Below are 23086 nucleotides of genomic sequence, written 5' to 3'. Positions count from 1 at the left end.
TACCCCAGATTAAAATATGCCTGCGGCCCAGGCGATTTGTAGCTGCTCAGTGTCATCCATGCATGGCTCCTACGTGCAAAGGAAGCTTTGTCTTCTGTAAGAGAAAGTTTCTTAATGACCTTATTTACAATATGTTTAAAGTGCGAGTGTGTTGGAGTTTTCCATAGGTCTGCTGGTAAGTGGTACCAGTGGTATCCAGGGCATGGGAGTTAAATGGGTCACCAGGGCTGGAAGCACTGATTGTGCCATCCTGAGTGACCCAAGTAAACATATATCAGCGGTCCTGCCATTGCAGAACGCATAAGCAGTGAAAACTGCTCAAGCTCAACTTTTCCCTCACCATGAGTGGCAAAGTACAATAATTATTTTAATATATGTAAGAAAATGGGTCATTAGTTGTGTGGACTCCATATCTCTCTAAGGTAACCGAAGCAGAGCAGTACAAAGCCTTCTCAATGGTGTGGGCTAGTAATCACCATTCCCTGGCACCCAGTATTAACACTCAATAAATGATTGTCCAGTCTGTGTTTTTTCTTTTTAAAAAGGCAAAGTACATTTAATAACATCCCATCCCACACAATACTACACAGTCATTTAAAAATACACATAAGACTGATGAAAATACTTTTTGATGACTTTGTGTAATCACACTGGCTTCCTAATGGGGTCCAGCCCAACAAACCACAAGTCAGAAAATCATCAATTTAGGAGAAATTGCAATAATCAAAAATAATCATGTGTAAATGCACTTATTACTGTAAATAAAGCATATATCTTTTGATCAATAATCACTGACAATATTATTCTTTCCATAAAGCATTTAAAAGTGATAATAAAATGTATACCGTTTGATCATTAATTACAGTCCACATCATTATTTCAATAAAGCATCTACATAAAAATTAGATAAGCATTTATCATTGGTCTGTGTGCTTTTTATGTACTTGAAACATTGAAAACACAAATAGTACCTAAAGTACATCACATTTTGGTAACAATCGCATGTAACCATAAACTTCGCCTCAAAGAGCACAATACCGCATGAACATTTCTTTCAGCACCTTTCGACCATAGTAATTTCACCCCTAGAGGGTGCTGCACTCCCAGCTAAAAAGCACCTGCTCCAGCCTTGGAAGTGCGAAACTTGAATGAAATCCCGAGGTAGTCATCCTATCTGTGACCCTTCCAACTCAGGGTTGGTACTTTTAAAAACACTTCCTTGGGCCCATGTGGAGAGCTGCAACGCCTCTGCAGCTCTCCTGCACTCTTTTTGGTTTTATTGATGCTGGCCCAGCCATCTTGGGACCACCACAAGTGGTATAATGGTGCAAAATGAACAAGACCCACAGAGCATTATAGGGTGCTCCTCCTGGACCAGTGAATAATTCATGGCTGGGTCTCCCGCTACTTTGGGGAGAGCAGTTGCCTTTCTTTCTTTTTCATTTTTAGTTTTGAGGCTTCGCGCCAGGCAGCTAATTTCTTTTTTAAAGGTGTGCCCACTCCAACCCGGGCACCCCCAACTCTTCTTATGTTGGGGACAACCCTGGGAGCCCACCCCTGGTAGACCCCGCTGGCTCCCCCTGTGCAGCACTCCTTTGTGCTGCCCTGGGTCCAGGCAGGTTTCTTCTGTGCTGCCCGCTTGTGTGGGCAAGGCGCTGTGGCTCGTGGCAGACTCTCACTTCCCCTAGTTACGGAGAGTGGAGAGTGCCAGCAACATCTGTGGGAGAGTGGTGGCATTCCCACTGCCTTCTTTTTATCCTAGGGATGGGGCTCCTTGCCCCACCCTTCACTCTCCATATGCGGGAGAAGCATGACTTTGCTTCCCCATGTTTGCCTGGGCCACCCAAACATGAAACAGGCCTGGGTGATCGGGTCCCTAGGCCTACGGGAATGCTGGGGAGGGGGTCTCACGCTTCACCCCTCCCAGCTTCAAAGTCGGGCATCGTCCTTTCAGCAACCCCCAGCCCCTGGCCCACCCTGGGGGATTAAATCAGCTGGGCAGCAGATCTTCACACACTCTGGGATGACGCTGGGGGTCAAAGGTCAAAATCTTTCTCAGACTGATATCCTGGGCCCCATTGGGCCATTTTGAGTAGTCTTAGCCACCTGGAGCACTTCTTTAGGCCTCATGGCCACAAAGTTGGCAAACTTTGCAGGGAGCTGGATTCAACTTTCCCCCAACTAGTCCACAAGAGGTGTAAGGGGACCAGCTTCCCTGGTCCTGGGGAATGCCCCACTGGTCTGGGGTCAATTGAAGTTAGAGTCCTTTATCCAGAGGGCATCAAGGGGTTCTTCCTTCCAATTGTCCATAGCTGCAGCCTCCAGTCCCAGTGTCCAGCAGAAAGTTCCAATCTAGAGAAAGCTCTCACCCTTCCGTAAAACCTTTTAAATGGGGGTGGGGGTTTCAGCAGGGAGGCACCTCTGGCCTATTCTGGGCTGCCACATTACCTCTCTGCCCCGGACCCAACCATCCTGCTAGGACATTTCAAAATGGTGTCACCTAGGATTCACTTGCCACATCTGCTCTTGGGGCCTCATCTCTACCCTTTACTGTCATCAATGCAAGGGCCTTCCCCAGAAAATCTTCAAAGGGAGCCCACTCCTTAGTTGGATGCAGAGGTCAGGGCTCCTTCCTTTGTTTGGTGGGCTTGGGCACCCCCATTCCAGGCACAGTGTGACAGCTAGTTAATTGATGCTGAGTATTCAGCCCCTCCCCTTTCCTCCTCAGGAGTTGAGTAAAGCATTGTTAATTGCTCCCTTTGTGTGGAGAGGTCTTTGCTCCGGCCACCAGAGAGAAATGTAATTAACTTAGCGCAGCAGGATGACAAAATGTCTGCGCTCTGATCCTGAGCTGAGCCAGAGAAATGTGACTTTCCTGGATGACCCATAAACTGTGCAGATATCGCAGTGCCCTTATCTTTAAAAAGTTGGACACTGGCAGTAAACTTGCGCAGTTCAGTTACAAGGAAAAAACTATGGGTGAGTCTCAGGTAATGAGGCTCCCGCACAATAAAAGATTGAAAACCAGGTGATGAAAGAGCGATACATTCAGGTGGATTAGGTGGGCCGAACTCAAAGTCTTACAGTATATGTCAGTCACCCCTAAGGTAGGCCTCCTGATCCCAGGAGGCAGGGTTCATTATATTAAAGATGTGGACATATAAGTGCAAGCTTATATGTCCGTATAGAAGCCTCTTTCCATTGAGGGCTACTATAAATGTTCACAGGGCCAAAGGAAAACATGGGCTAGTACTTAAGCACCCATTGAGCCAGCTCCATTATAGTCCCACTGAAAACAGTCGTATTTACTATCAAACAACTTGTCTCATTAAATCCGACTTTTTCCCAAAGATAGGTTTAATGTGACATGCACCCAGGTGGATACCTTAGAGGCTGCCCACCTGGTTGCCGCAGCCTTTCCTGTGCCTTGGCCTACAGCTGCTGCCACCAGTACAGGAATCTGACCCCCAGCTAGGAGGGACGAACACTTTCATGAGTTAGAAACAGAGGCCTGCCTGGGAAGGAGGTGACACCTCCCTCCCTGACAAGATGTCTAGTGAAGTGGCACATCAAGGCAGTGACCTTCAAAGTTTATCCACCTCCGACAGGCAGCCAGGCTGCCTCGGAGAGGAGGAAATAGCCAACCCCTACCCCGAAGCACATTTGACTGGGCAGGCGGTAAAATTACTTAGTCAGGAGGTGGACACTCCAGAAGGCTATACACTTCTCTAGGATGGGCTGCCTGGTCAGGACAGCCAAAGAAGGGTTCTGCTATTTTAAAAAATCGCGGTGTACAGGGTTCTGGGATGAAAACGTGGCACGCACCCCCAGATGTGTTCACCTCAGGGGCAGATTAGCTGTTGGGGCTAGCAGCCCCTTGGATACGTTCACCCACACGCCTAACTACACTAAATCTAGGATGGATTTCAGGAGTATGCCTGGCAACAGACCCTCAGATCTGAATTGTCTTGCAGCCAAGGACAAAGAAAGAGACGTGAGTCTGCAAATACAGGACCTGCACAAAGCAAAGGTGTGATACTCTGCACTTGTGGCAAAAACTCTGCAACTGCAAGATTAAAACTTAGCCCAGACCAGAGACCGGTTCCACAGGAAAGAAGAACCCCTCTGAGAGACAAAACCAACTCCCTTGAACTAGAGATACTAGTCCCCTCCAGCCCATTGCCATTCTCACCCCAAGAACCAAAGAATCACTGTTCATCGGGCCTACCAAGGGATCGCCTAAAAGTAAATGGTCTAGTGCATTTTGGGAAATGTAGTCCTGAACTCCAGCAAGTTTTCAGACTCCAGTGCAACGAAGTAACCTAATGCTATGTTTGCTCCACCAATGCTTGTTGGTGACCAATCCGGCTACTACTACCTTTATTCAACACTGCACCTTAAGGGAACTCTGCAAAACCTTCAACCCAATGCCCTAATGACCCTTTATTGAGTTCGTGTTTGCACTCTCTTTCCTCCAGCACCGGCCAAGCAGCAAAATCAGCACTCACGGCTCCTGCGTTCATCACCAGAGACAGCCAGCACAACTCTGCACCTGGGCCCTATGTGCCAGGTAAAATTCAGCTGACTACTGTGCCCTGGTCCTGGGACTTGCATCACCTTACCCCCTCCACCCCCAGTAGTTTCCACTGGACTCAAACTACAAGTGACCGGTTGTCACTAGTGCTTTTCCCCATTGACTGCAATGTTAAAGTTTTGCGGTAGTGAATTGCACTAATTTATTTTTCCTTTTAAAATCCTGGACTCTCATTGTTCTCATTTGATTGTCTCTGTTTTGGTGTTTAAATTTATATAAAACCTGCTTTATTTTTATAATTTGGTGTTAGATTGCTTTCCTGTTGTGCCAATTACTTATCATACATGTTGATATTCTGAAATGATTAACATATATTTCTCTAGTACAGCCTGACTGCTCTGTGCCACACTACCAGGACTCAGCTGAGGATTTATTAGTGTGAATCCAAAAGGGCCTATTTGGGGCATTGTGAGAGTATTGCACAGTGAAGCATAATCAGCCCCACTACAAAATACTCCACTTTCCTATCACAACACACAATGGTCAGGTGATTTGCCCATCTTGGGAATTAAAATTATTTTTGTTCTTCTGTAGAGTAAATAACCGTTCAAGTCTCAAAGAAGGACTTGAACAATATAGTTGGTGGACCTGCTAGTAAACCCGGGTATTTATTTAATTTTTTAAAAACTTTTGATTGATTTTTCACTTCCATGCGACCCCGCAGTTTTTGTAAAAGGATTTCTTGAGGTCACCAGGCCTCCGAGCTGTGCTAAAATTGGGGCCACATGTAGTTGAAGTAGTGCCCCTACATAAATACGTATAACATCCATTTTAGTGCTTGGGCCTCAGGGAGCTAATGTGACGTCCCGATCCTCCTGTTCTCTTGAATGCCTTTTTGCTCTACCGCATAAAACAGAGTGAACTTTACAAATTATTTTCCTTTCTCCCTCTCTGTCTGGGCTGTCACACTTGAGGCAGACTTAATTTTAGCAATAAATACATTCACCCTCTTGGATCTAAATCTGTAAGCCTGTAGCTTGTTAGAACTATTTGCCTTTTCACAAGAGTTGTTTCAACTGGATTAATGCTCCCCTAGAGCCTTCAGGTAGTGGAATGTCTAGTTAGTCTGTTAGTAGAATCCCTAGTTAGTCTGTCACTGTGCTGTTTTACCTTCAAGACTGCAATGACTCTGATTGTTCATGGCTGGATATCGTTGCTCTTAGGACCCTTTCAAGTCTAGCATTAGCTGAACTCAGATTCAGCAGTCAATAACTGAAAAAGCCAAGTATCACATTTGTATCACTCCTTTGGTCCATCCATCTACCAGTTCCCCTTCATCAGTAATATGAAAGTACGTTTCAACCTATTCCCCGATTTCCCTTTTAAGCACCTTGGGCCTTATGTATAAAGGCACTTTGCATTTCCTAATGTTGCGAATAGGAAATGCAGAATGCCATTTTGTAATGTATGAAAGGCATTTTCGGTAGTGCAAAATGCAATTTATTTCCAGTAGAAATCACATTTTGTATATCGCTAATTAGGAAATCTCAAATAGGGATTTTCAAAGAGCGATTCACAGACACCATGTACAAAGGATTTCCTATTTGTGAATAGTCGCAAAATGACCATTTAGGAAATATAATTACCATCAATCTGTATCAGGTGATAAGCAGGTACAAATTATAAAAATGCACCCAAAAGGCATTAGGCTCTATAGAATGGTCAGCTCTTTATGTCTTGGCAAGGAGGATGAGGATTTTGACTGGTAGGCAGAGAAGGAGGAGATAGGAGATAGGAGAAGATATTTAGGGTGAGTACCACTCTCTTTGAACAGACATAGGAGGACATTTATGAGAAGTACGAACTCACTAGTGAGGTAATTCAGGAATTTATTGCTGAGTTACAACCTCTGCTTCAGACCCCAACACTCAGAAGCAATGCAATCCCACCAAATGTGTAGTTATTGTGCTGTCTACACCTTCTCGCTTCTGTCAGTTACCAGGGGGTCATAGCAGTGGCCTGCCAAAAGTGCTTTTTCCGGGTTCTTTCACAAGTTGCTGGACATCATGGTTAGCAAACTTAACCAATACATATCTGTTCCAAATACCCCCCCAAACATTGCAACAGACCAAATTAATATTTTACTGGGTACCACAATTCCCTAATGTAATTGGCTGCGTTGATTGCACACATATTGCCAATTGTCCCCCTCAAGAATTGACTTAATTTACAGTAATAGTAAAAGCACACACTCACTCAATGAGCAGGTAGTATGTGATGCCTCATGCATCATAAAAGGCATTGCAGCTAGATTCCCAGGTAGCTCTCATGATCCTTCATGTCCCGCCACATTGGACTACATAACCATCTGTCTCAGGGTGAATTTGGCAATGGCCTTTTACTTGTAAGAGAATTGCTGACTCAATCCATACAGTGGCCAGAACTATTTGTGTTATTGGACCTAATGGTTTATCCTCTCATGCCCTTCACTGAGGCAATGTATATGATCTGCGTCCTTAGTTACTGACACCATTCTTGACTCTAAGAACCAGAAGTGAAAGGCGCTACACCAGTGCACAGTAAGATTTGTTTGACATCACCTCATTTGTGTACCTTTCATGCAATTGTTACTACATCAAGTGATTCCCAACTAGTTTGAAATAACCTTCCAATATATTTCTCCTTTCATCTTGTGCTCTATTGGTGTTCCTCGTCAATGTTTTTTTAATTTATTTATTTATTTTATTTTATTGATTTACAAATTTTTGTTGTTTTATATAGCACAAACTAGAATCGGTGTGCCAGAGCGCTTTACACTGACAATAGGAAAATCACAACAGAATACAAAGAACAGGAAAAACACAGAGATTTAGAACAACATGATTGTTTCTGAGCACATTTAAAACACTAGGAAAATGACAACAATTGAAAACAAGCATTTTCAATGCAATAGGTCTCGCATTTGTTAAAGTTATTTGCAGTTGAGTAATTATATTTGCATAGGGCTAAAACAAAAATCCTAAATTCTGCCCCCAAAACTGTGTCTTTGCCCCTGCAATGCAATAGGTCTTGTTTTAGTGAAATGCAGAGCTATTGGCTATGTAAAAGTAATACAGCATTTTTTTTTTTACTTTATTTTTAATTTATTGACTTGTAGTAATGGCAGCGCAGTGGCATGAAGCATGCTGAGGAGTTACTAAGTGCTACAGCACAGGAGCTGTGCGGGGTATGGATCTTTTTGGCTTTGAAGGATTACATTTTTGACACGGGCTAGATACTTGTGACTTCTACCGTGAGGGCTTACATAGGGCAAGACCCAGCGCTTCACTAAGCGCTACAATATAACTTAAAAGACGGAACTATTGTCTTGTCCTAACCCCTGCGGCCGGGGCCAAACTAAAGACGGGAGGAAATGTTAGAAAATAAACAAAAGAGGGCACAGACTCACATGAAGATTTTTTTGGCTGGAGAACATAAGGGACAACATATGGAACAAGCATGAGGTGGACATCGTGCAAATCACATTAAGTTAGAATGGAATGCACACAGACATCCACATAAGGCAGCATGCACATTCATATACAGCATTACCAACCGGAGATACATTTACACACACACGTGCATGCACATATATACAAAAACACGCACACAGGCACTCCTACATCCCTATGAATATGTGCACACTTAGACAATTATGCATGCAGGCATGCACGTGCACATATACACGCACACACTTTTTTTTGTTTCACCCCTGTGAGATGCCTTGACTGAAATATTCAATTTACATGTTTGGAAAATTTAAGCATTTGAAGTGCTCTGACGGGGCAGCAGACAGATGCAGATAAGAGGCAGATAGGGTGGCCTACATAGAAACAAGAGACCGAGGAACAGATGGAGATAAAAGGCAGATATGGCGGCAGACAGAAACAAAAGACAGAGATGAGTGTGTGAGACAGTGGAGAGCGATACAGAAAACAGACGGGAGAAACAGAGGAACAGATGTGAAGAAGCAAGAGATATTAAGGACAGAGAGCGAGATGTGGCACCATGGGTAATGAGAGAGTGCAAGAGAGGAAGAGGAGAGAGAAATGAAGATAGAGGTGAGTGTACAAGATGAGAAAAAGAAAAAGGGGAAGGAGATGAAGACACAGAAGTGAGTGGGTAAGGTGAGAGAGAAGGAGAGAGGAAGAGATGGGGTGACGGGTGAGGGAGCAAAAGAGAGAGGGAAAGAAATAATATAACACTCACAGCACAAATGCAAGCACAGTCAGGCATCACAAGGTACAGGCAGACAGAAGCGCACTAATATAACCCAATTAGACACAAGAGAACAAAAAGGCATACACTGAAAACATCTTAATAACATATGGATGACCTTTAAACTGAAAGAGGCTGACGTACAAAAACTGAAATTGTTATACTGATTATTATGTAACACTTAAAACAAACCAAAAGCAAGTTCCTGTGTGAATCTTTTAAAAATTAAAGTTTAAAAGAATAGCCTTGAAATGTACACTTCGTCATGTTCAAGCAGCTGAGCCCGGGATCTCCAGGAGGCACTTAACCACCGCCCCATGTCTCCTCTGTGGCGGCCTACCATATTGAGAGGTACAGTACAGCAGATCTTTAGTGGGGGCAACTGGAAATAACTCAGGAGCCAGGTCATGCTAGCACCTTGATGTATTCTAGTGGGCACTATTAGCAGAGATTTCACAAACAATGATCGCAGAACAAAGGTAAGTCAAGAGGCTCAAAAGGTGACTCAAATGTGCCAGAATGGGGCTCCTACAACCACAAATAACCCCGGGATGACAGAGATTCTGATGCAGAACACAGCAGATTAAAAAAGAAAGCACATCACTATCAATAAAAATCCTAGCCTCTGACAATCCCTTCCCTCCCCCGCTGGGTCAGAGACGGAAGCACTCAGAAGCAGTCTGTCAGTGCCTCCTTTGACAAGTGTGCTGATGAAGTGCATGTTTGCCATGTAATTTCATGTGTTCTCTTGCTGTCACTTTCACTCTGACCTGCACTCATCTCACCCACAGAAATGCACATTAATAGGCTACGGCGGCAGGGGCTCACCTCCACGATAGAGACTATGCTACCCAGGCTTCTCGCGCTACCTCAGAGCCACTTACAGACTAATGGAGTTCAATCTGTGTGAGTGCGGTCCAGCTCATGCAGAGAATGCGGGAAAGAGAAATAATCCTGTGCACACATCAAAGTTAAAGCAAGTAAATACTACAGTAGAAACAGCAGGCTATGTAAAATTCTTCCGTGAAAATAGATGTTCTTTATTCTTTTGGGAAGCACAACCAGCCGACACGTGTTTCGTCGGAGAAAGATAATCACATGACTCTTCAGGGCTGAGAAGAGTAACGTGGACGCGGTGAGGTCGAAACACCAGTGATAATTCCAACCCAGCGATCAGCACGTCTCAAAAAACATGTAATCAGGTATGCAACGGTTAACTTAATTGTACGAAAAGATGAGAAAATTGGTGCCACAAGTGAAGGATAGGTGAACATCCAAAGCGTGTTATAATCAATAAATGTGAGGTTTATGTAACCAAAGCGTGGTAGAAGGATCAATCATGGCGATGTTAATGAAAGGGCAAAACACATTACGTCAATTTAGAAGAACGAATAATCACACGTCCTTGCGGCACCCGTGCTGAAGTTCTGAGTTCAGGCATACTAAACTTTATTTTTCTACCTTGTTCCCAGGGACAGTTATGTTTATAAGATGTTATAAGAAAACTCCCCATTCTGTCCTATGGGAACAGGTAGCCTTGCAAAAGTAAAAACAAAATTGGCAGTAATTCACTATCAGGATATGCCACACACACACCGGGGCATGTCCTACCTTTCACACACACTGTACCCTGCCTCTGCCTTGGGCCTACCTTAGGGGTGACTGACATGTAAGAAAAGGGAAGGTTAGGGCCTGGCAAGTGGGTAAACTTGCCAAGTCGACGTGGCAGTCCCAGACTGCACACAGGCTCTACAATTGGCAGACCAGAGTTACATTTACAGGCTGCTTGTGTGAGTGGCACAATCCAGTGTTGCAGCCCACTAGCAGCATTTGATTTACAGGCTCTGGCACACTCAGTGCACTTTACTAGGGACTGACAAGTAAATCAAACATGCCAATCATGGAAACACCAATCCATAATAACAATTTACAACAGGAGTACTTGCAATTTAACACTGAACAGCAGTGAGAAAGTGAGCAGAGACACTAAACCAGCAAAAACAGAGTCAAAACAGGGAGGTTAGATAACAAAACTCAGGGAAAACAAGCCAAAAGATGCCAAGTCTAACAATCACTAAGCAGGGACTTTCCTGCTTCAATTTTTCATATTGCAGCCAGATGGTTTTCAAATTCCCTTTTCGTTCATCTTGTTATGTTATTTTATAAAGTGCATCATCGCTCACCAGGGTATTCTGGGGCTGATCAGATGTGTTTCTAGCCCTGCATATGGTAGGGTGGTTAATTGAAAATCCAGGTCTTCAACGGCTTGCGGAATTCAAGAAAAGAGGAGGAAGCTATGATGTGGAGTGGGAGGTTGTTCCTCACTTTAGGAGCTATGTAAGAGCATGCCTGTCCTTCTGATCTGGTTCTTTGTATGGGCAAATTATTCTCACCAGCTATATTGCAGAGTTCCTCAGGGCTCCTCCGTCAGCTCCATTTTATATAATCATTATTTGACTCCATTAGCAGTGCTAATTAAGAGCTGCCATTTTTTATGCATGTGTTATGCGGACAATACTCAAATCATCCTAAAATTGGACGATGCAGCATGGTTGACTGAGTATGTGTTTCATTCAGGATTAAAAGCAGCTTCAAATTGGTGGTCTCATTTATAAGCCCTTGCTACACTTTTGCGAACCAGTGCGCCACCTTTTGTGACCCTCTGGTGGTGTGAAAAATGCGCCAACTAGGCAGATGCATCACTTTGTAAACTCTTTGCTACATTATACCAACGTCAGGTATAATATATGCAGGGTGGGCTTTCCCCCGCATCCCAGCCTGATAGAAGTGGCAGATTTCACTGCGCCACTTCAAGGAGGCTACTGCATCAATATGTTATGCCTGCTTCACAGCAGGCGTAAGACTGATGCAGGCCCTTTCACATTGGGTTTTCCCCATGTGAAAGGACACATTGCTGGATTTGAATCTGTTCTTAGACACCCCCCAGCAATGTGTCAGTTTTGCGCCGACAGATACGACAGTAATACTGATGTATCTGTCATTCCTTGCGACATGATGCGTCATACAGTAAATATGATGCATCCATCATGTCACAAGGAGGGTGCACTAAGAAGTGACACACCTATGTTTTCACGCAGCGATGTGTCACTTCTCATAAATAAGGCCCTGGATGCCTTTCGGCTGCTTGAAACTAAACACTTATAAAACTGAGGTATTCATCCTTCCAAATTCTACCTCTTCCTAGTCTTGAGTTTGGAGGCCAACATCCCTGGGTCCACCACCAGTTCTAGTCAAGACGGTGAGAAATGTTGGGGTCATTATTAATATCTATCTCTTTTCAAACTCACTACAGCAGACTTACTTCTTCTTGTTTCCAACAGCTTAAGCTCTTATCTTTCCGATCATAAAAACTGTAATCCAGGCTTGTCTGGATTATTGTAATTCTCCACATTTTGGCCTTCCTGCCTACGATATGCAGCGTTTCCAAACATTACTAAATGTGCTGCTATGGTGAGGAAATGTTGAGGAGAAACATGAAGCTTATACCGAGAAGAAGTGAGTTTTCGAAGAATTATTAAACTGCATGATATTGGATTCTATGTGAATGTCTAAAGTAAGACTGTTCCACGCCTGAGCCATGCAGATGATAATGGGGATGCTACCAAACCTCATATAAGGCCATTTTTGAAGAATGAGAAAAGTGTCCCAAGATCTCCAAGAAGTGCTTCAATTCGCCGATGGAAAAAGCCTTATGAAAAGATCAGGTTATATAGTGTAAAGTTGATAGACAGTAATGCTGAATGAAAAACAGTAGTCTCCTGCCTAAACTGGTAGGGCATTGTGCTGCTGTGTGGGGGTTAAAATTCGTGTATGCTGTTTTTAGGTTATATTACACTTAAGGTACACAATCCCAGTTTGCACCATAGAAATTCTGTAATGAATTGCGTCAGGATTAGACAGGGACCCTGCTGCATATACTGTGCTACCCTCACAGCAACCACAAACTTATGGATCCCCAGAGGACTGAGCATTAGTGAAGATGGTGTGCACTGCATTAGTGAAGATGGAGTGCCAAGCATTAGTGAGGATGGAGCGCCTGTTTGAACCAGCTGCTCCCTCTGTCATAGTGCAGGGGGCTCCCGACCTGCGAATCGAAGAGGGGACAGAGATGCCCCTAGAGGTGTGTGCAGTGAGGGACTTCCCTCGCCTAAAGGGGAGTGTCTGGGGCTTCTGAGGGTTCCCTGATGGATGTACTGACATTGTGCCATCTCATTTGCTTGAACAGTCAGTGGGCCTCATGACGGTCCCTTTGCCGCTACACCCATGTCAATAATATGGCACGCGCGCAGAGAAAAAATGTTTCCCTCATTAGCATGATGATGCTAATGAGTTAGCACATGTTAAATATAGCACCAGCTGTATCTGTATCACAGAAGGGTCAACACAAGTGTCTGCAGCCCACTTCTGCAATTCTTCAGCCAAAGATCTCACTGATCACTACTTTAATTCTATGTCAGTCATCATGGATACCATAGCCTCTAAACAGGTAAAAAGAATCCCGTACAATCGATTCAACTTTTGGTTCAACAGTGATCTTAAAGAAGAACAGCATCTCCTTAGGCTTAATGAAAGAGCATGAAGGCACACTCCCTCCTTGGCTAAACTCATACGAAGCCATGCCTACAATCGGCAGATTAGGAACTCTATAGTAAGGTTCTTTCAAAATCAAATTGACACTGCTGCCAATAGACATAACAAACAGTTTGAAATCATCAGAAATCAATACACCTTCAAAAGTGATCCTACTTCCTCAAATTACAAGCACCCCCAAGGGTAAAACTTTTTCCTCCTTTTTCGTGGAGAAAATGTCATTCACCAACAACTTCAAGATCGCCCTTAGTCTTCTACCTCTGCAACCCCTCCAGCTCACTACCACAATGAATCAGAAAGCTCCCCCATGTAACCGAATGTTCTAGTCCAAAAAGTATGCCTCCTGGTCTATCTTCATAACCCTTTATGAGATTGGCATTCTGAATCTTCTGACCTCATTCAAATATTCTAAACACTTCATTGATCTCGTCCCCTCTAACTCCTAAATGAGTCCATTCACCTCCTACTCCCACTGTGGACTAAGACAATCAATTCCTCTCTCTCCCAGGGATACCTACCCAACTACCTCAGGATGCACTTACAGCTCCACAATCACACTGAACAATTCCAAATCTTTGACCAGTGGCAATCTGGCATCCGATCGGGTCACAGCACTGGAACAGCCATGCTCCATATTGCCAACGATGTCCTACCCTTGCTTGACCAGAATGAATCTTGCCTCCTGTTCTATTGGGTCTGTCAGCAGCCTTTGACACCATCAACCATGCTATCCTGCTCGACAATTTAGAACTGAGGATAGGCTTTCCTGGTAGTGTGCTAAACTGGTTCACCTCTTTTCTACACAACAAATCACAGCACTTCCTAATTAATCACACCTTATCCAAGCAAGCCCCACTATCGCTGGGCGTCCTCCATGGACCTATCCTCTCCCCGACACTGTTCAACATCTACATGGAGCCCCAAACTGATATCCACACATGCTCCAGCATTTCCTACCATATTTATTCTGATGACTTCCAACTCTATATAAGAATAACTTCCATTGAGAACATCCACACCCTCTATAACAACCTAAAATTAACACAACAATGGTTGACTCGCAATCACCTCAACCTCAATGCCCTTAAAACGGAATTCTTACTGATCACCCCACCCACTTCCACCTCTAACGTCAAAGAATTGTTGCCCCTGCTCGCTGACTTAAACTGCACCACACACATCGTTGACTCTTGCAAATCCCTAAGTATCACCCTAGACAAAGACCTCTCTATGCATAAATACATCAGTGCCATCACCAAAGGACCCAATCATCAGTTGCAAATCCATAGGAAACTAAAATTTTCCTCCCTATGGCTGACCTCATTCCTGCGACTAATGCACTTGTGCTTCTTAAACTGGAGTATGGTAGCACTTCCCTTGTGGGCCTCCTGAAAACCTCACTTGCTCCTTTTAAGGCTACTCTTAATGCAGCATCCAGATCCACCACAGAATCTAATAAAAGTGTTCACATCACTCCTGACCTTCGTGCGCTGAGTTGGCTGCCACTTGAGGCCAGGATGCATCTCAAAATTGCTTGCATGACTTATAAAACTTTGCACCACAACATCCCTTCCTGACTGGTCCAGAAACTGACCGCTTTGGGTGGGAACAGAACCTCCAGAAGTACAAGCTCCTTACTGCTCAAGCTACAGAAATTCAAGAAAAAAAATCTACTTCCGTTCATTCTCTGAAATGGCCCCTAATATCTGGAACTATCTTCCCACATAATCAGATGTAAATCATCCAAATCCTTTTTCAAGAAAGAAGCAACAAAAATTCCTGTCCACTAAATTTCTCTCTCGCTGAAGATTTGGCCACACCCCACTCCCTTTTTGACCTCGCCCTCCATTTTGCCCACTGCCTTCCATCACGCTGTAACTTGCCCTAGTCTTGGACCTGTGTCTCACTTCACTCCCCTTGTTAATCTACGCGTCACTACTTCAGGGATAACTGTGCCTCTAGTCCCTCATCCTGCATCCTCTTTCCTTAACTATCCCAGTACTTTTATGTACACTGTAGATCGTACTCTTCTTTGTCTTATTGTCGATTTGTATGGCTATTTACACTATTATGTAACAGGTGTACTACTGCTATTCTGCTTATATATCCCACTATTCCTAGTGTACTATGGGGTATATTCTCAAGAACGTGCGATAATCATCGCCAAAATATGTTAACGCAATCTCCCACATCGCGGGAAAATAACTTCATGTTAACGTCACATTCTCAATATGGCCGTAACAAGCGATAGTGTCCCGATAACACGTCAAATGTCCGTGATAACATTACTGGGACGGCAATAGAAATCTAAACCCGAAAGCAAAAAAACTTGCGTTGGGCCCAACCGCGATGACAAAATCAGTGATAAGTTGTGCCAGGCCTGCAATTCACACATGTCAGGTGGGAAAAATCACTATAAAAGCAGAAAAAAAAAAAAAAAAAAAACATAACAACTGCAAAGCACAATGGAGGTAGCCGCAGCAGGAACAAAGAACGACCAGAACCCCAACAAGCCCCCCGGAGGCCCAGGCCGGGACCTCGGCGTCAGGGAAGGGCAAGGACAAGAAGAAGAGGAACACACGGTTCAGTCCGCAGGAAAACAGGATCCTGATAAGAGAGGTGATAAAATACCATCAACAACTGTTTGTCACCTCCAATGTGTCATTTGCGACAAAAAATGGAATATGGCAGTCCATCGTGGACAAGGTGAATGCAATTGGAGTGCTGCGGAGTACAATAGAAGACGTCAAGAAGCGCTGGAATGATGTGAAGCGCAAAACCAAGCAGAATCTCGGCAATAACCAGAAGGCAGCAATGCAGAATGGAGGTGGGAGTCCAACATCACAGGTGGAGCTGGACGAGATGGAGGAAATGGTGTTCACTGTCATCAGTGTGGAGACGGTGGCAGGAGTTGGGGGACCGTACACTGCTCGACATGAGCCTACACAACAGCAACAGGGTGAGTAACGACCAGGGACTGGGGGGATGGGGAGAGATGGGCACAGTGGCACACATGCACAATTAAGCATAGCACAGTGCACATCCACAATGACTCTGGAGCATGTCCATGATCCCCTTGGCACACTGCAGAACACCTAGAAACTGCAAGTAGGCCACGGTCGACTATGTGCCCAGAGGGGGCCCTTCACACATGTCACTAATCTCACAACAAACCCATGCACATGTGCTGAACCCAGCAAAGCTGCGGGTCCGTGATCCACAATGACAATGCAAGTGACACTGCATGATGATCAGCATGGCTGCAGTCCCATTATCATGACATGGTGCATGCCACAACACTGATGTGGCTGAGTGTGGGCCACATCCGTAAAGGAGCAGGTCGCACTATGACACATCCATGTGCACAAACAGCCCCTGACGTCAACAAGACATCTGTGGACAAACCATGCCCAAGAGTCCCAACTTTGATTTGATTTGAGGAGGTATTTGTAAAGCGCAACTATCACTCCGTAAGGAGTATCCTGGCGCTAGAGTACGGGTGATGAAGAGAGTCCCAAAAAGAAAAAATCAAATCAAAGCTAAACAAAATTCATCAGAGGCACTGAAGACCCAGGTTTTTAAGGCTTTCCTGAATAAAAGTTCGGTGTTGCATGACCTGAGATGAGCAGGAAGCATATTCCAGGCTTTGGCACCCAGATAAGCCACTGTCTAAGCACCTTTCAATTTATATCTAAAAATGGGCAATTTAAGCAAATTTGCTGAAAAGGACCTAAGTAGTCTTGTTGTTGTATATGGGACAAGGCGTGACGTCAGGAATTTAGGCCCCACTTTAAGTTTAGCTCTAAAGGTGATCAGGAGAATCTTGAAGAGAATCCTCTTATGCACCAGGAGCCAATGGAGACTATTCAAGGCAGCAGAGGCTGAGGATCTTCTGGGGAGTTTGAGCACTAATCGTGCTGCCGCATGTTGCACCACCTGTAGTTTTTTCAAAATAGCTTACAGACCATTACAGTAATCTATGCGTGAGAGTATCAAAGCCACACCTACAGATTTCCTTGCTGCCAAGGGGAGAAACTGCTTTGGTATGCGGTAGGAAGGAGAGGGAGGTATCAAATTGTACTCCCAAATTTCTAGCAACATTCACCACATCAGGCGGGGGCGTTGCTCCATCAGGCCACCATTTGGAAGGTTGGAAGAGGACGTCAATCCCTATCGGGAGGATTTCTGTTTTATCCGTATTGCATTTTAGCTGATTATTCCTCATCCATTGAAGAACGGCGGTCAAACATCATTTAAAGTTAGTTTCTGCCTCCAAGAAGCCATTCTCTATAGAGAGGATCATCTGGGTATCATCTGCATATGACATAACCTCTATCCCAAATGATCCAATCAAAGCGATAAGAGGGGTCATATATACATTAAACAGCAAAGGGCTTAGAGAAGACCCTTGCGGGACTTCTGCTGTAATGTTACGTTCTGAGGAAAGGAACGCAACCAAGGTGACTGCTTGTCTCCGGTTAGCGAGGAACGACTTGATCCATTTCAACACCGTGCCGGAAATGCCGTTGCATTCGAGACGTTTCAGGAGAATGTCATGAGAGATAGTGTTGAATGCAGCCGACAAGTCGAAAAGAATCAAGACCTCTTTCTTACCTCTATCGGCAATCATTTTAAGAGTGTCAGATATTTCCAAAAGGGCCGAATCCGTAGAATGTTTAGGGCGGAAGCCCGATTGAAGCGGGTGGAGAATTTGTTGCTCTTCAAGGAACTTGGTTAGTTCTTTATGAACAAATGTCTCAGTTATTTTACCTAACAAAGGAAGAAGAGAGATTGGACGAAGGTTTGAGAGAACAGACGAGTCAATGTTTTGTTTCTTTTTTAATGGTTTTACCAGCGCAAGCTTCCACTCGTCTTGTACAATACCTGTCCTAAGGGAGGAATTAACTATGTGATTAATGATGGGATTCACTGTCTCAAGCATTTTATGGAAAATGGACGGGGGGGCAGGCATCCAGTGGCGAGCCTGATTTACACCTTTCAATTGCCACAAGAGTCCTTTCCAATGGGACTGATTCAAACGTGCAAATAGAGATAGTGCTTTCCACCGAAGGAGAATCAGAGACATAGTCCTGATATTGTGCTGGAAAATCTCTTTGAATTTTTTGAATTTTTTCCTCAAAAAACAGATAGATGTTATCACACAGTTTCTGTGAGGGCAGAAGTTCCCTTTGTTCCACTTTAGGTTTTCTAAAAGACTTCACAATTGAGAAGATCGTTTTTTGATCTTCCTTAGCTGTATTTATTTTATTAGTAAAATATTCTTTTTTTGCCAGTTTAATCTGATGAAATTAGTCTTTCCTACCCAACTCCCACCAAGAGCCCAATTTACCCAAGTCTGCAACATCTCAGCACTGTATAAGCACAGAATAGAAAGGCACACTGCCTGAAAGGGATAAGGGCCAGCAAAATCAGAGCTGCAGGGGCAACTCTTCCACCATGCAGCACACACACACACAAGAAGCAGAGCACATCAACATTGACAACAATGTGGTACAAACTGCAACATGTTAACGACAGAACAGAGGACACAACTGCTGCCGCTTTTGTGTAGAAACTGGCCAATCACATCTGGCATTAGAGGGAAATGTGAGATGATGATGTACAAGTACAAACATACATCCGTGATGTTGTCAAAATGTCCACTGTCCCGCATCAAATAGGCAGCTCCTCCCAAACAGTCAAAATGATCATTGTCATGCAGTCTGTATGTAAACTTGTACAATGCATCTACATACATGTGAACACAATGTTAAACTGCATCTCCCCTTCACATTGCAGAAGGAGAATCAACACCTCCTGCAGTGCAGACCCTACAACTCTTCTCTGATGACGAAGAGGACTTCCCCACCTTCGACACCAATGCCCTCTAACAGCTCATGGATACTCTCTGCACCCCACACCCAGGAACAGGGCAGCCCAGCTGCATCAAGGACACCTCACCCCCTGCACAGACCACACAGCCGGAAGCACCAACCACCACTGCTGTCTCTCAGGATCCACACGAACAATGCATGGCCTTCCAACGTGTGTTAGGGTGCCAGGAGAAGATGCGGATGGGGTTCGACCACCTGGCAGCCAAACTAGATGCTATACGTGGGTGTCTAAGTCCCATCAGGGACCACTTACGGCCCCTAAGAGACACCCACAGTCCACTCCATGCTATCCAACGATCCATGGATAACATCGAAGAAGTCCTGACTCAGAGACAAGGACAGCTGTCTAGTCAGAGTGGCACCAGCGGTGTCATCCGGGAGTTGGGACACATGCAGAGGACCATGGAGAACATGGAGCGGGTGCAGGCGGAAAGAATGGCTGCCACAGCTGCTGCACACCAGCGTGATGTAGCTGGGATCTACCATCCCTGCAGACCCTCATCATGGCATTGCTGCAACAAGGCCTGGCGCAGATGAAAGCTGCTGCTGCTTCGACATCCACATCTCCGCCCCCTGATGTGTCAGTGGCACACAGTGCTGGAGACAGAACACAACCACCCACATGTGAGGCACATGACACATCAGAGGACAAAGATGCAGATGATCCTGCCGTACTGGTAACAAGGCAGCAATAGCATTCATCTCCACCATAAGGCCTGTTTCTGCTTGGTTCTGCCCTCTGCATCATCACCTTCCACTGCATCCGATGCACTCTGAGACACTCACCTTGGACCTCGACATGGACTGCCATATTCTGTTTGGTCACCAATGACACTGCTATCAGACTGTGGACTGCACTCTTCCTCTTCTGATGTGCTTGTCATTCCCTGAAGGACTCTGGCTAGCCCTCCACGGGCCAACAATTTGAGTGGGGTTTGCATGGCCCTGTACTGCTCCAGCTACAACACTCCACTGAATGTGCATTAAACATTCAAATTTACACATATGTGTCATGTGTATGTTCATTCAAGTGTGAAAGTACGGATGAATGTAGGGTCAGTGATTTCCCCTTACGTCCATGTTTCTCATGTTGTGGGATATGAGTCACAGGGTGCAACATTGCAGAGTACAGTCCCGGTGCCGCCGACACTACAACAGAGACACACGCATTAGTTACTTCCTTGTCCAGGCCAGAATGGAACTACGCCCAGAGCCCTGGGGTCATTGTTCACACCCCTACACTGGACTGACAAATGCCAGGCCAGTCCACTCCGCTTACACTAACAGGGGGGGATGACAATGCTACATGTCCCAGGTCTTCCCTGTAGTGATCTGCTGATCACAGGTCTAGTTGTCAGCATGCCACAGCCACTCCCTGAGGGCTGGTTTACACCCACACCACACCCATCCAGCACAGGCATCACAGGACATGTGAACCTGCCAATAAAATGGGCTGGGCGCACGTGCTTCAGGCCATTTCCACTATCTATCAGAGAGTGTCCGTGTGGTCATTATTTATGCATGAGGGCCTCTGGCCCTGCCACATCAAATTCCTCACTGCCGGAGGTGACATGATGGCGTCCGCACAACGTGACTCAATCATAAAGGGCCCATGATTTGCGGTCCACAGAGTTGGTGGCAGCTGAGGCACTTTGGCCAGCACGGGTCTACCGCCACGAGACGGTGACTTGCGGTGCACAGGGTTGGTGGCATCCGAGGCACTTTGGCCGGCACGGGCCTACCGCCACGCAGCGATGACTTGCGGTGCACTGAGTTAGTGGCACCATAGCTGAGCGGGTGTGCAGCCTGCTCGATACGCCGTCCTGCCAATCAAGGTTCGATTTAAATTGTGAGCCCAGCTGGACTGCATGTACAACGAAGGCAGCAGGCTGCACAGACATGACTCCGCGGTGCGGTGCAGCAGGGTGCTCTGGGGGCCTGTGGCACAGAATCCAGCGATCGGCTGTGGAGGTTGCACCGGCATGTGGTGGGCCCTCTTGGAGACATGCTGGTGGCAGCAGGTGAGCATTGAGGCCTGGGTGCGCAAGGTCGGGCAGTCATTGCTGGGTTTGGGACTGGTCGGGGGACCAGGGCTGGGGTACTTGCGGAAAACAAAGGAATCATGCACACTGCCTGGGAAGTTTGCGACAACATTGGTGAACAGGCCCCTCGTGGTCCACTTTTGCCTGCACATTGATGGAATGCGTGTGGTTTCTGTTGCAGTGATTGTGTGCCGTGTCGGCAGGGGGCACAAGTAGTACATGTGGTGAGCAGTCTAAATATCGAGTTTTAAATTTCGACCTACAAGTATAAAGAGTTGTTAATATCGTAGGTAAAGAATATCGAAGTCAAGAATATCGATGGACAGAATATCGACCCCAAGGTAAGTATTATCGAAGTTAACAATATCGAAGTCTTAAATATAGATGTAAGTAATATCGTAAGCAAAAATTTCGATGTCAATAATATCGATACTTTATTAGTGTAATGTATTTTAATATGTATTTTATTTGTATGTTAAAGATTATTGTAATGTATTTTAATACATTTAAAAAAAAATGTTTAGAGATTAATAATTATTTAAGCTTTAATTTAGCGTTTTAGTATCAGAGCGGGTTGTGGGTTTATAGGGGAATAGGGTGGGAAGTAATTTAATTATAATTAATGAATTAATATGTATTGTTTAATTGGTATTTATGATTAATTAATTGTTGATTAATTATTAACAGTAAATTAAATATATTAATTGAATAATTAATTGTTAATTAATTATTAATTGTAAATTAATTGTATTAATTGGTTAATTATATAAGTTATAATTAGTTTAATATTAATATTTATTTATTGGTATTGTTAATTATTAATTGTTAATTACTAATTAATTGGTGATTTAATTTTATTAAGTGATTAATTGATGATTACATTAATTATGTGAATTTTTACGTGTAGTGGGTTGTGGGTTTATAGGGGAATAGGGTGGGATGCAATTAAATTAAAATAATTAATGATAATTTTTATCTATTTGTAATTAATAATAATTAATTGTTAATTAATTATTAATTGGTAATTAATTGTTATTAGTATGTTAAATATAGTAAATATAAATATTTCATTATTTCATGTTATTTGTTGTTATTGCTAATTAATGTATTGTTAATTAATATTTAATTTGTGAATAATTGTAATTTGGTAGTTAATATGTATAAATTAGTAAATAATAACTATATTAATTATAAAGAATGTATTATTAATTGTAAATAATAGATACATTGATATTGAAATGTATTGTGTATTTTGTATGTGTAGTGTGTTGTGTGTTAAAGGGGGAATAGTGTGGGATGTAATTTAAAGTTATTTATGTAAATATTTATTTTAAATAATTGGTATTTAATAATAATTATTTTGTAAATTAATTATTAACATGCTATTTTTTTATAAATAATTATTTAATTGGTCCAGTGCTTTCCCAACTGTTTTACTATCTGGAGTGGGAATAGTAATTTTTACCCCTACGCTATCCAGCGCTTTCCCTTCTGTTGCACTCTCTGGAGTGGGAATAGTAATTTTTACCCCTACGCTATCCAGCGCTTTCACTACTGTTGCACTCTCTGGAGTGGGAATAGTAATTTTTACCCCTACGCTATCCAGTGCTTTCCCTACTGTTTCACTTACTGGAGTGGGAATAGTAATTTGTACCCCAACGCTAACCAGCGTTTTCACTACTATTGCACTCTCTGGAGTGGGAATAGTAATTTGTACCCCTACACTATCCAACGCTTTCCCTACTGTT

The sequence above is a fragment of the Triturus cristatus genome, chromosome 7, assembly GCF_964204655.1.
Source record: "Triturus cristatus chromosome 7, aTriCri1.1, whole genome shotgun sequence".
Lineage (NCBI taxonomy): Eukaryota > Metazoa > Chordata > Amphibia > Caudata > Salamandridae > Triturus > Triturus cristatus.
This window is presented reverse-complemented; position numbering follows the sequence as displayed.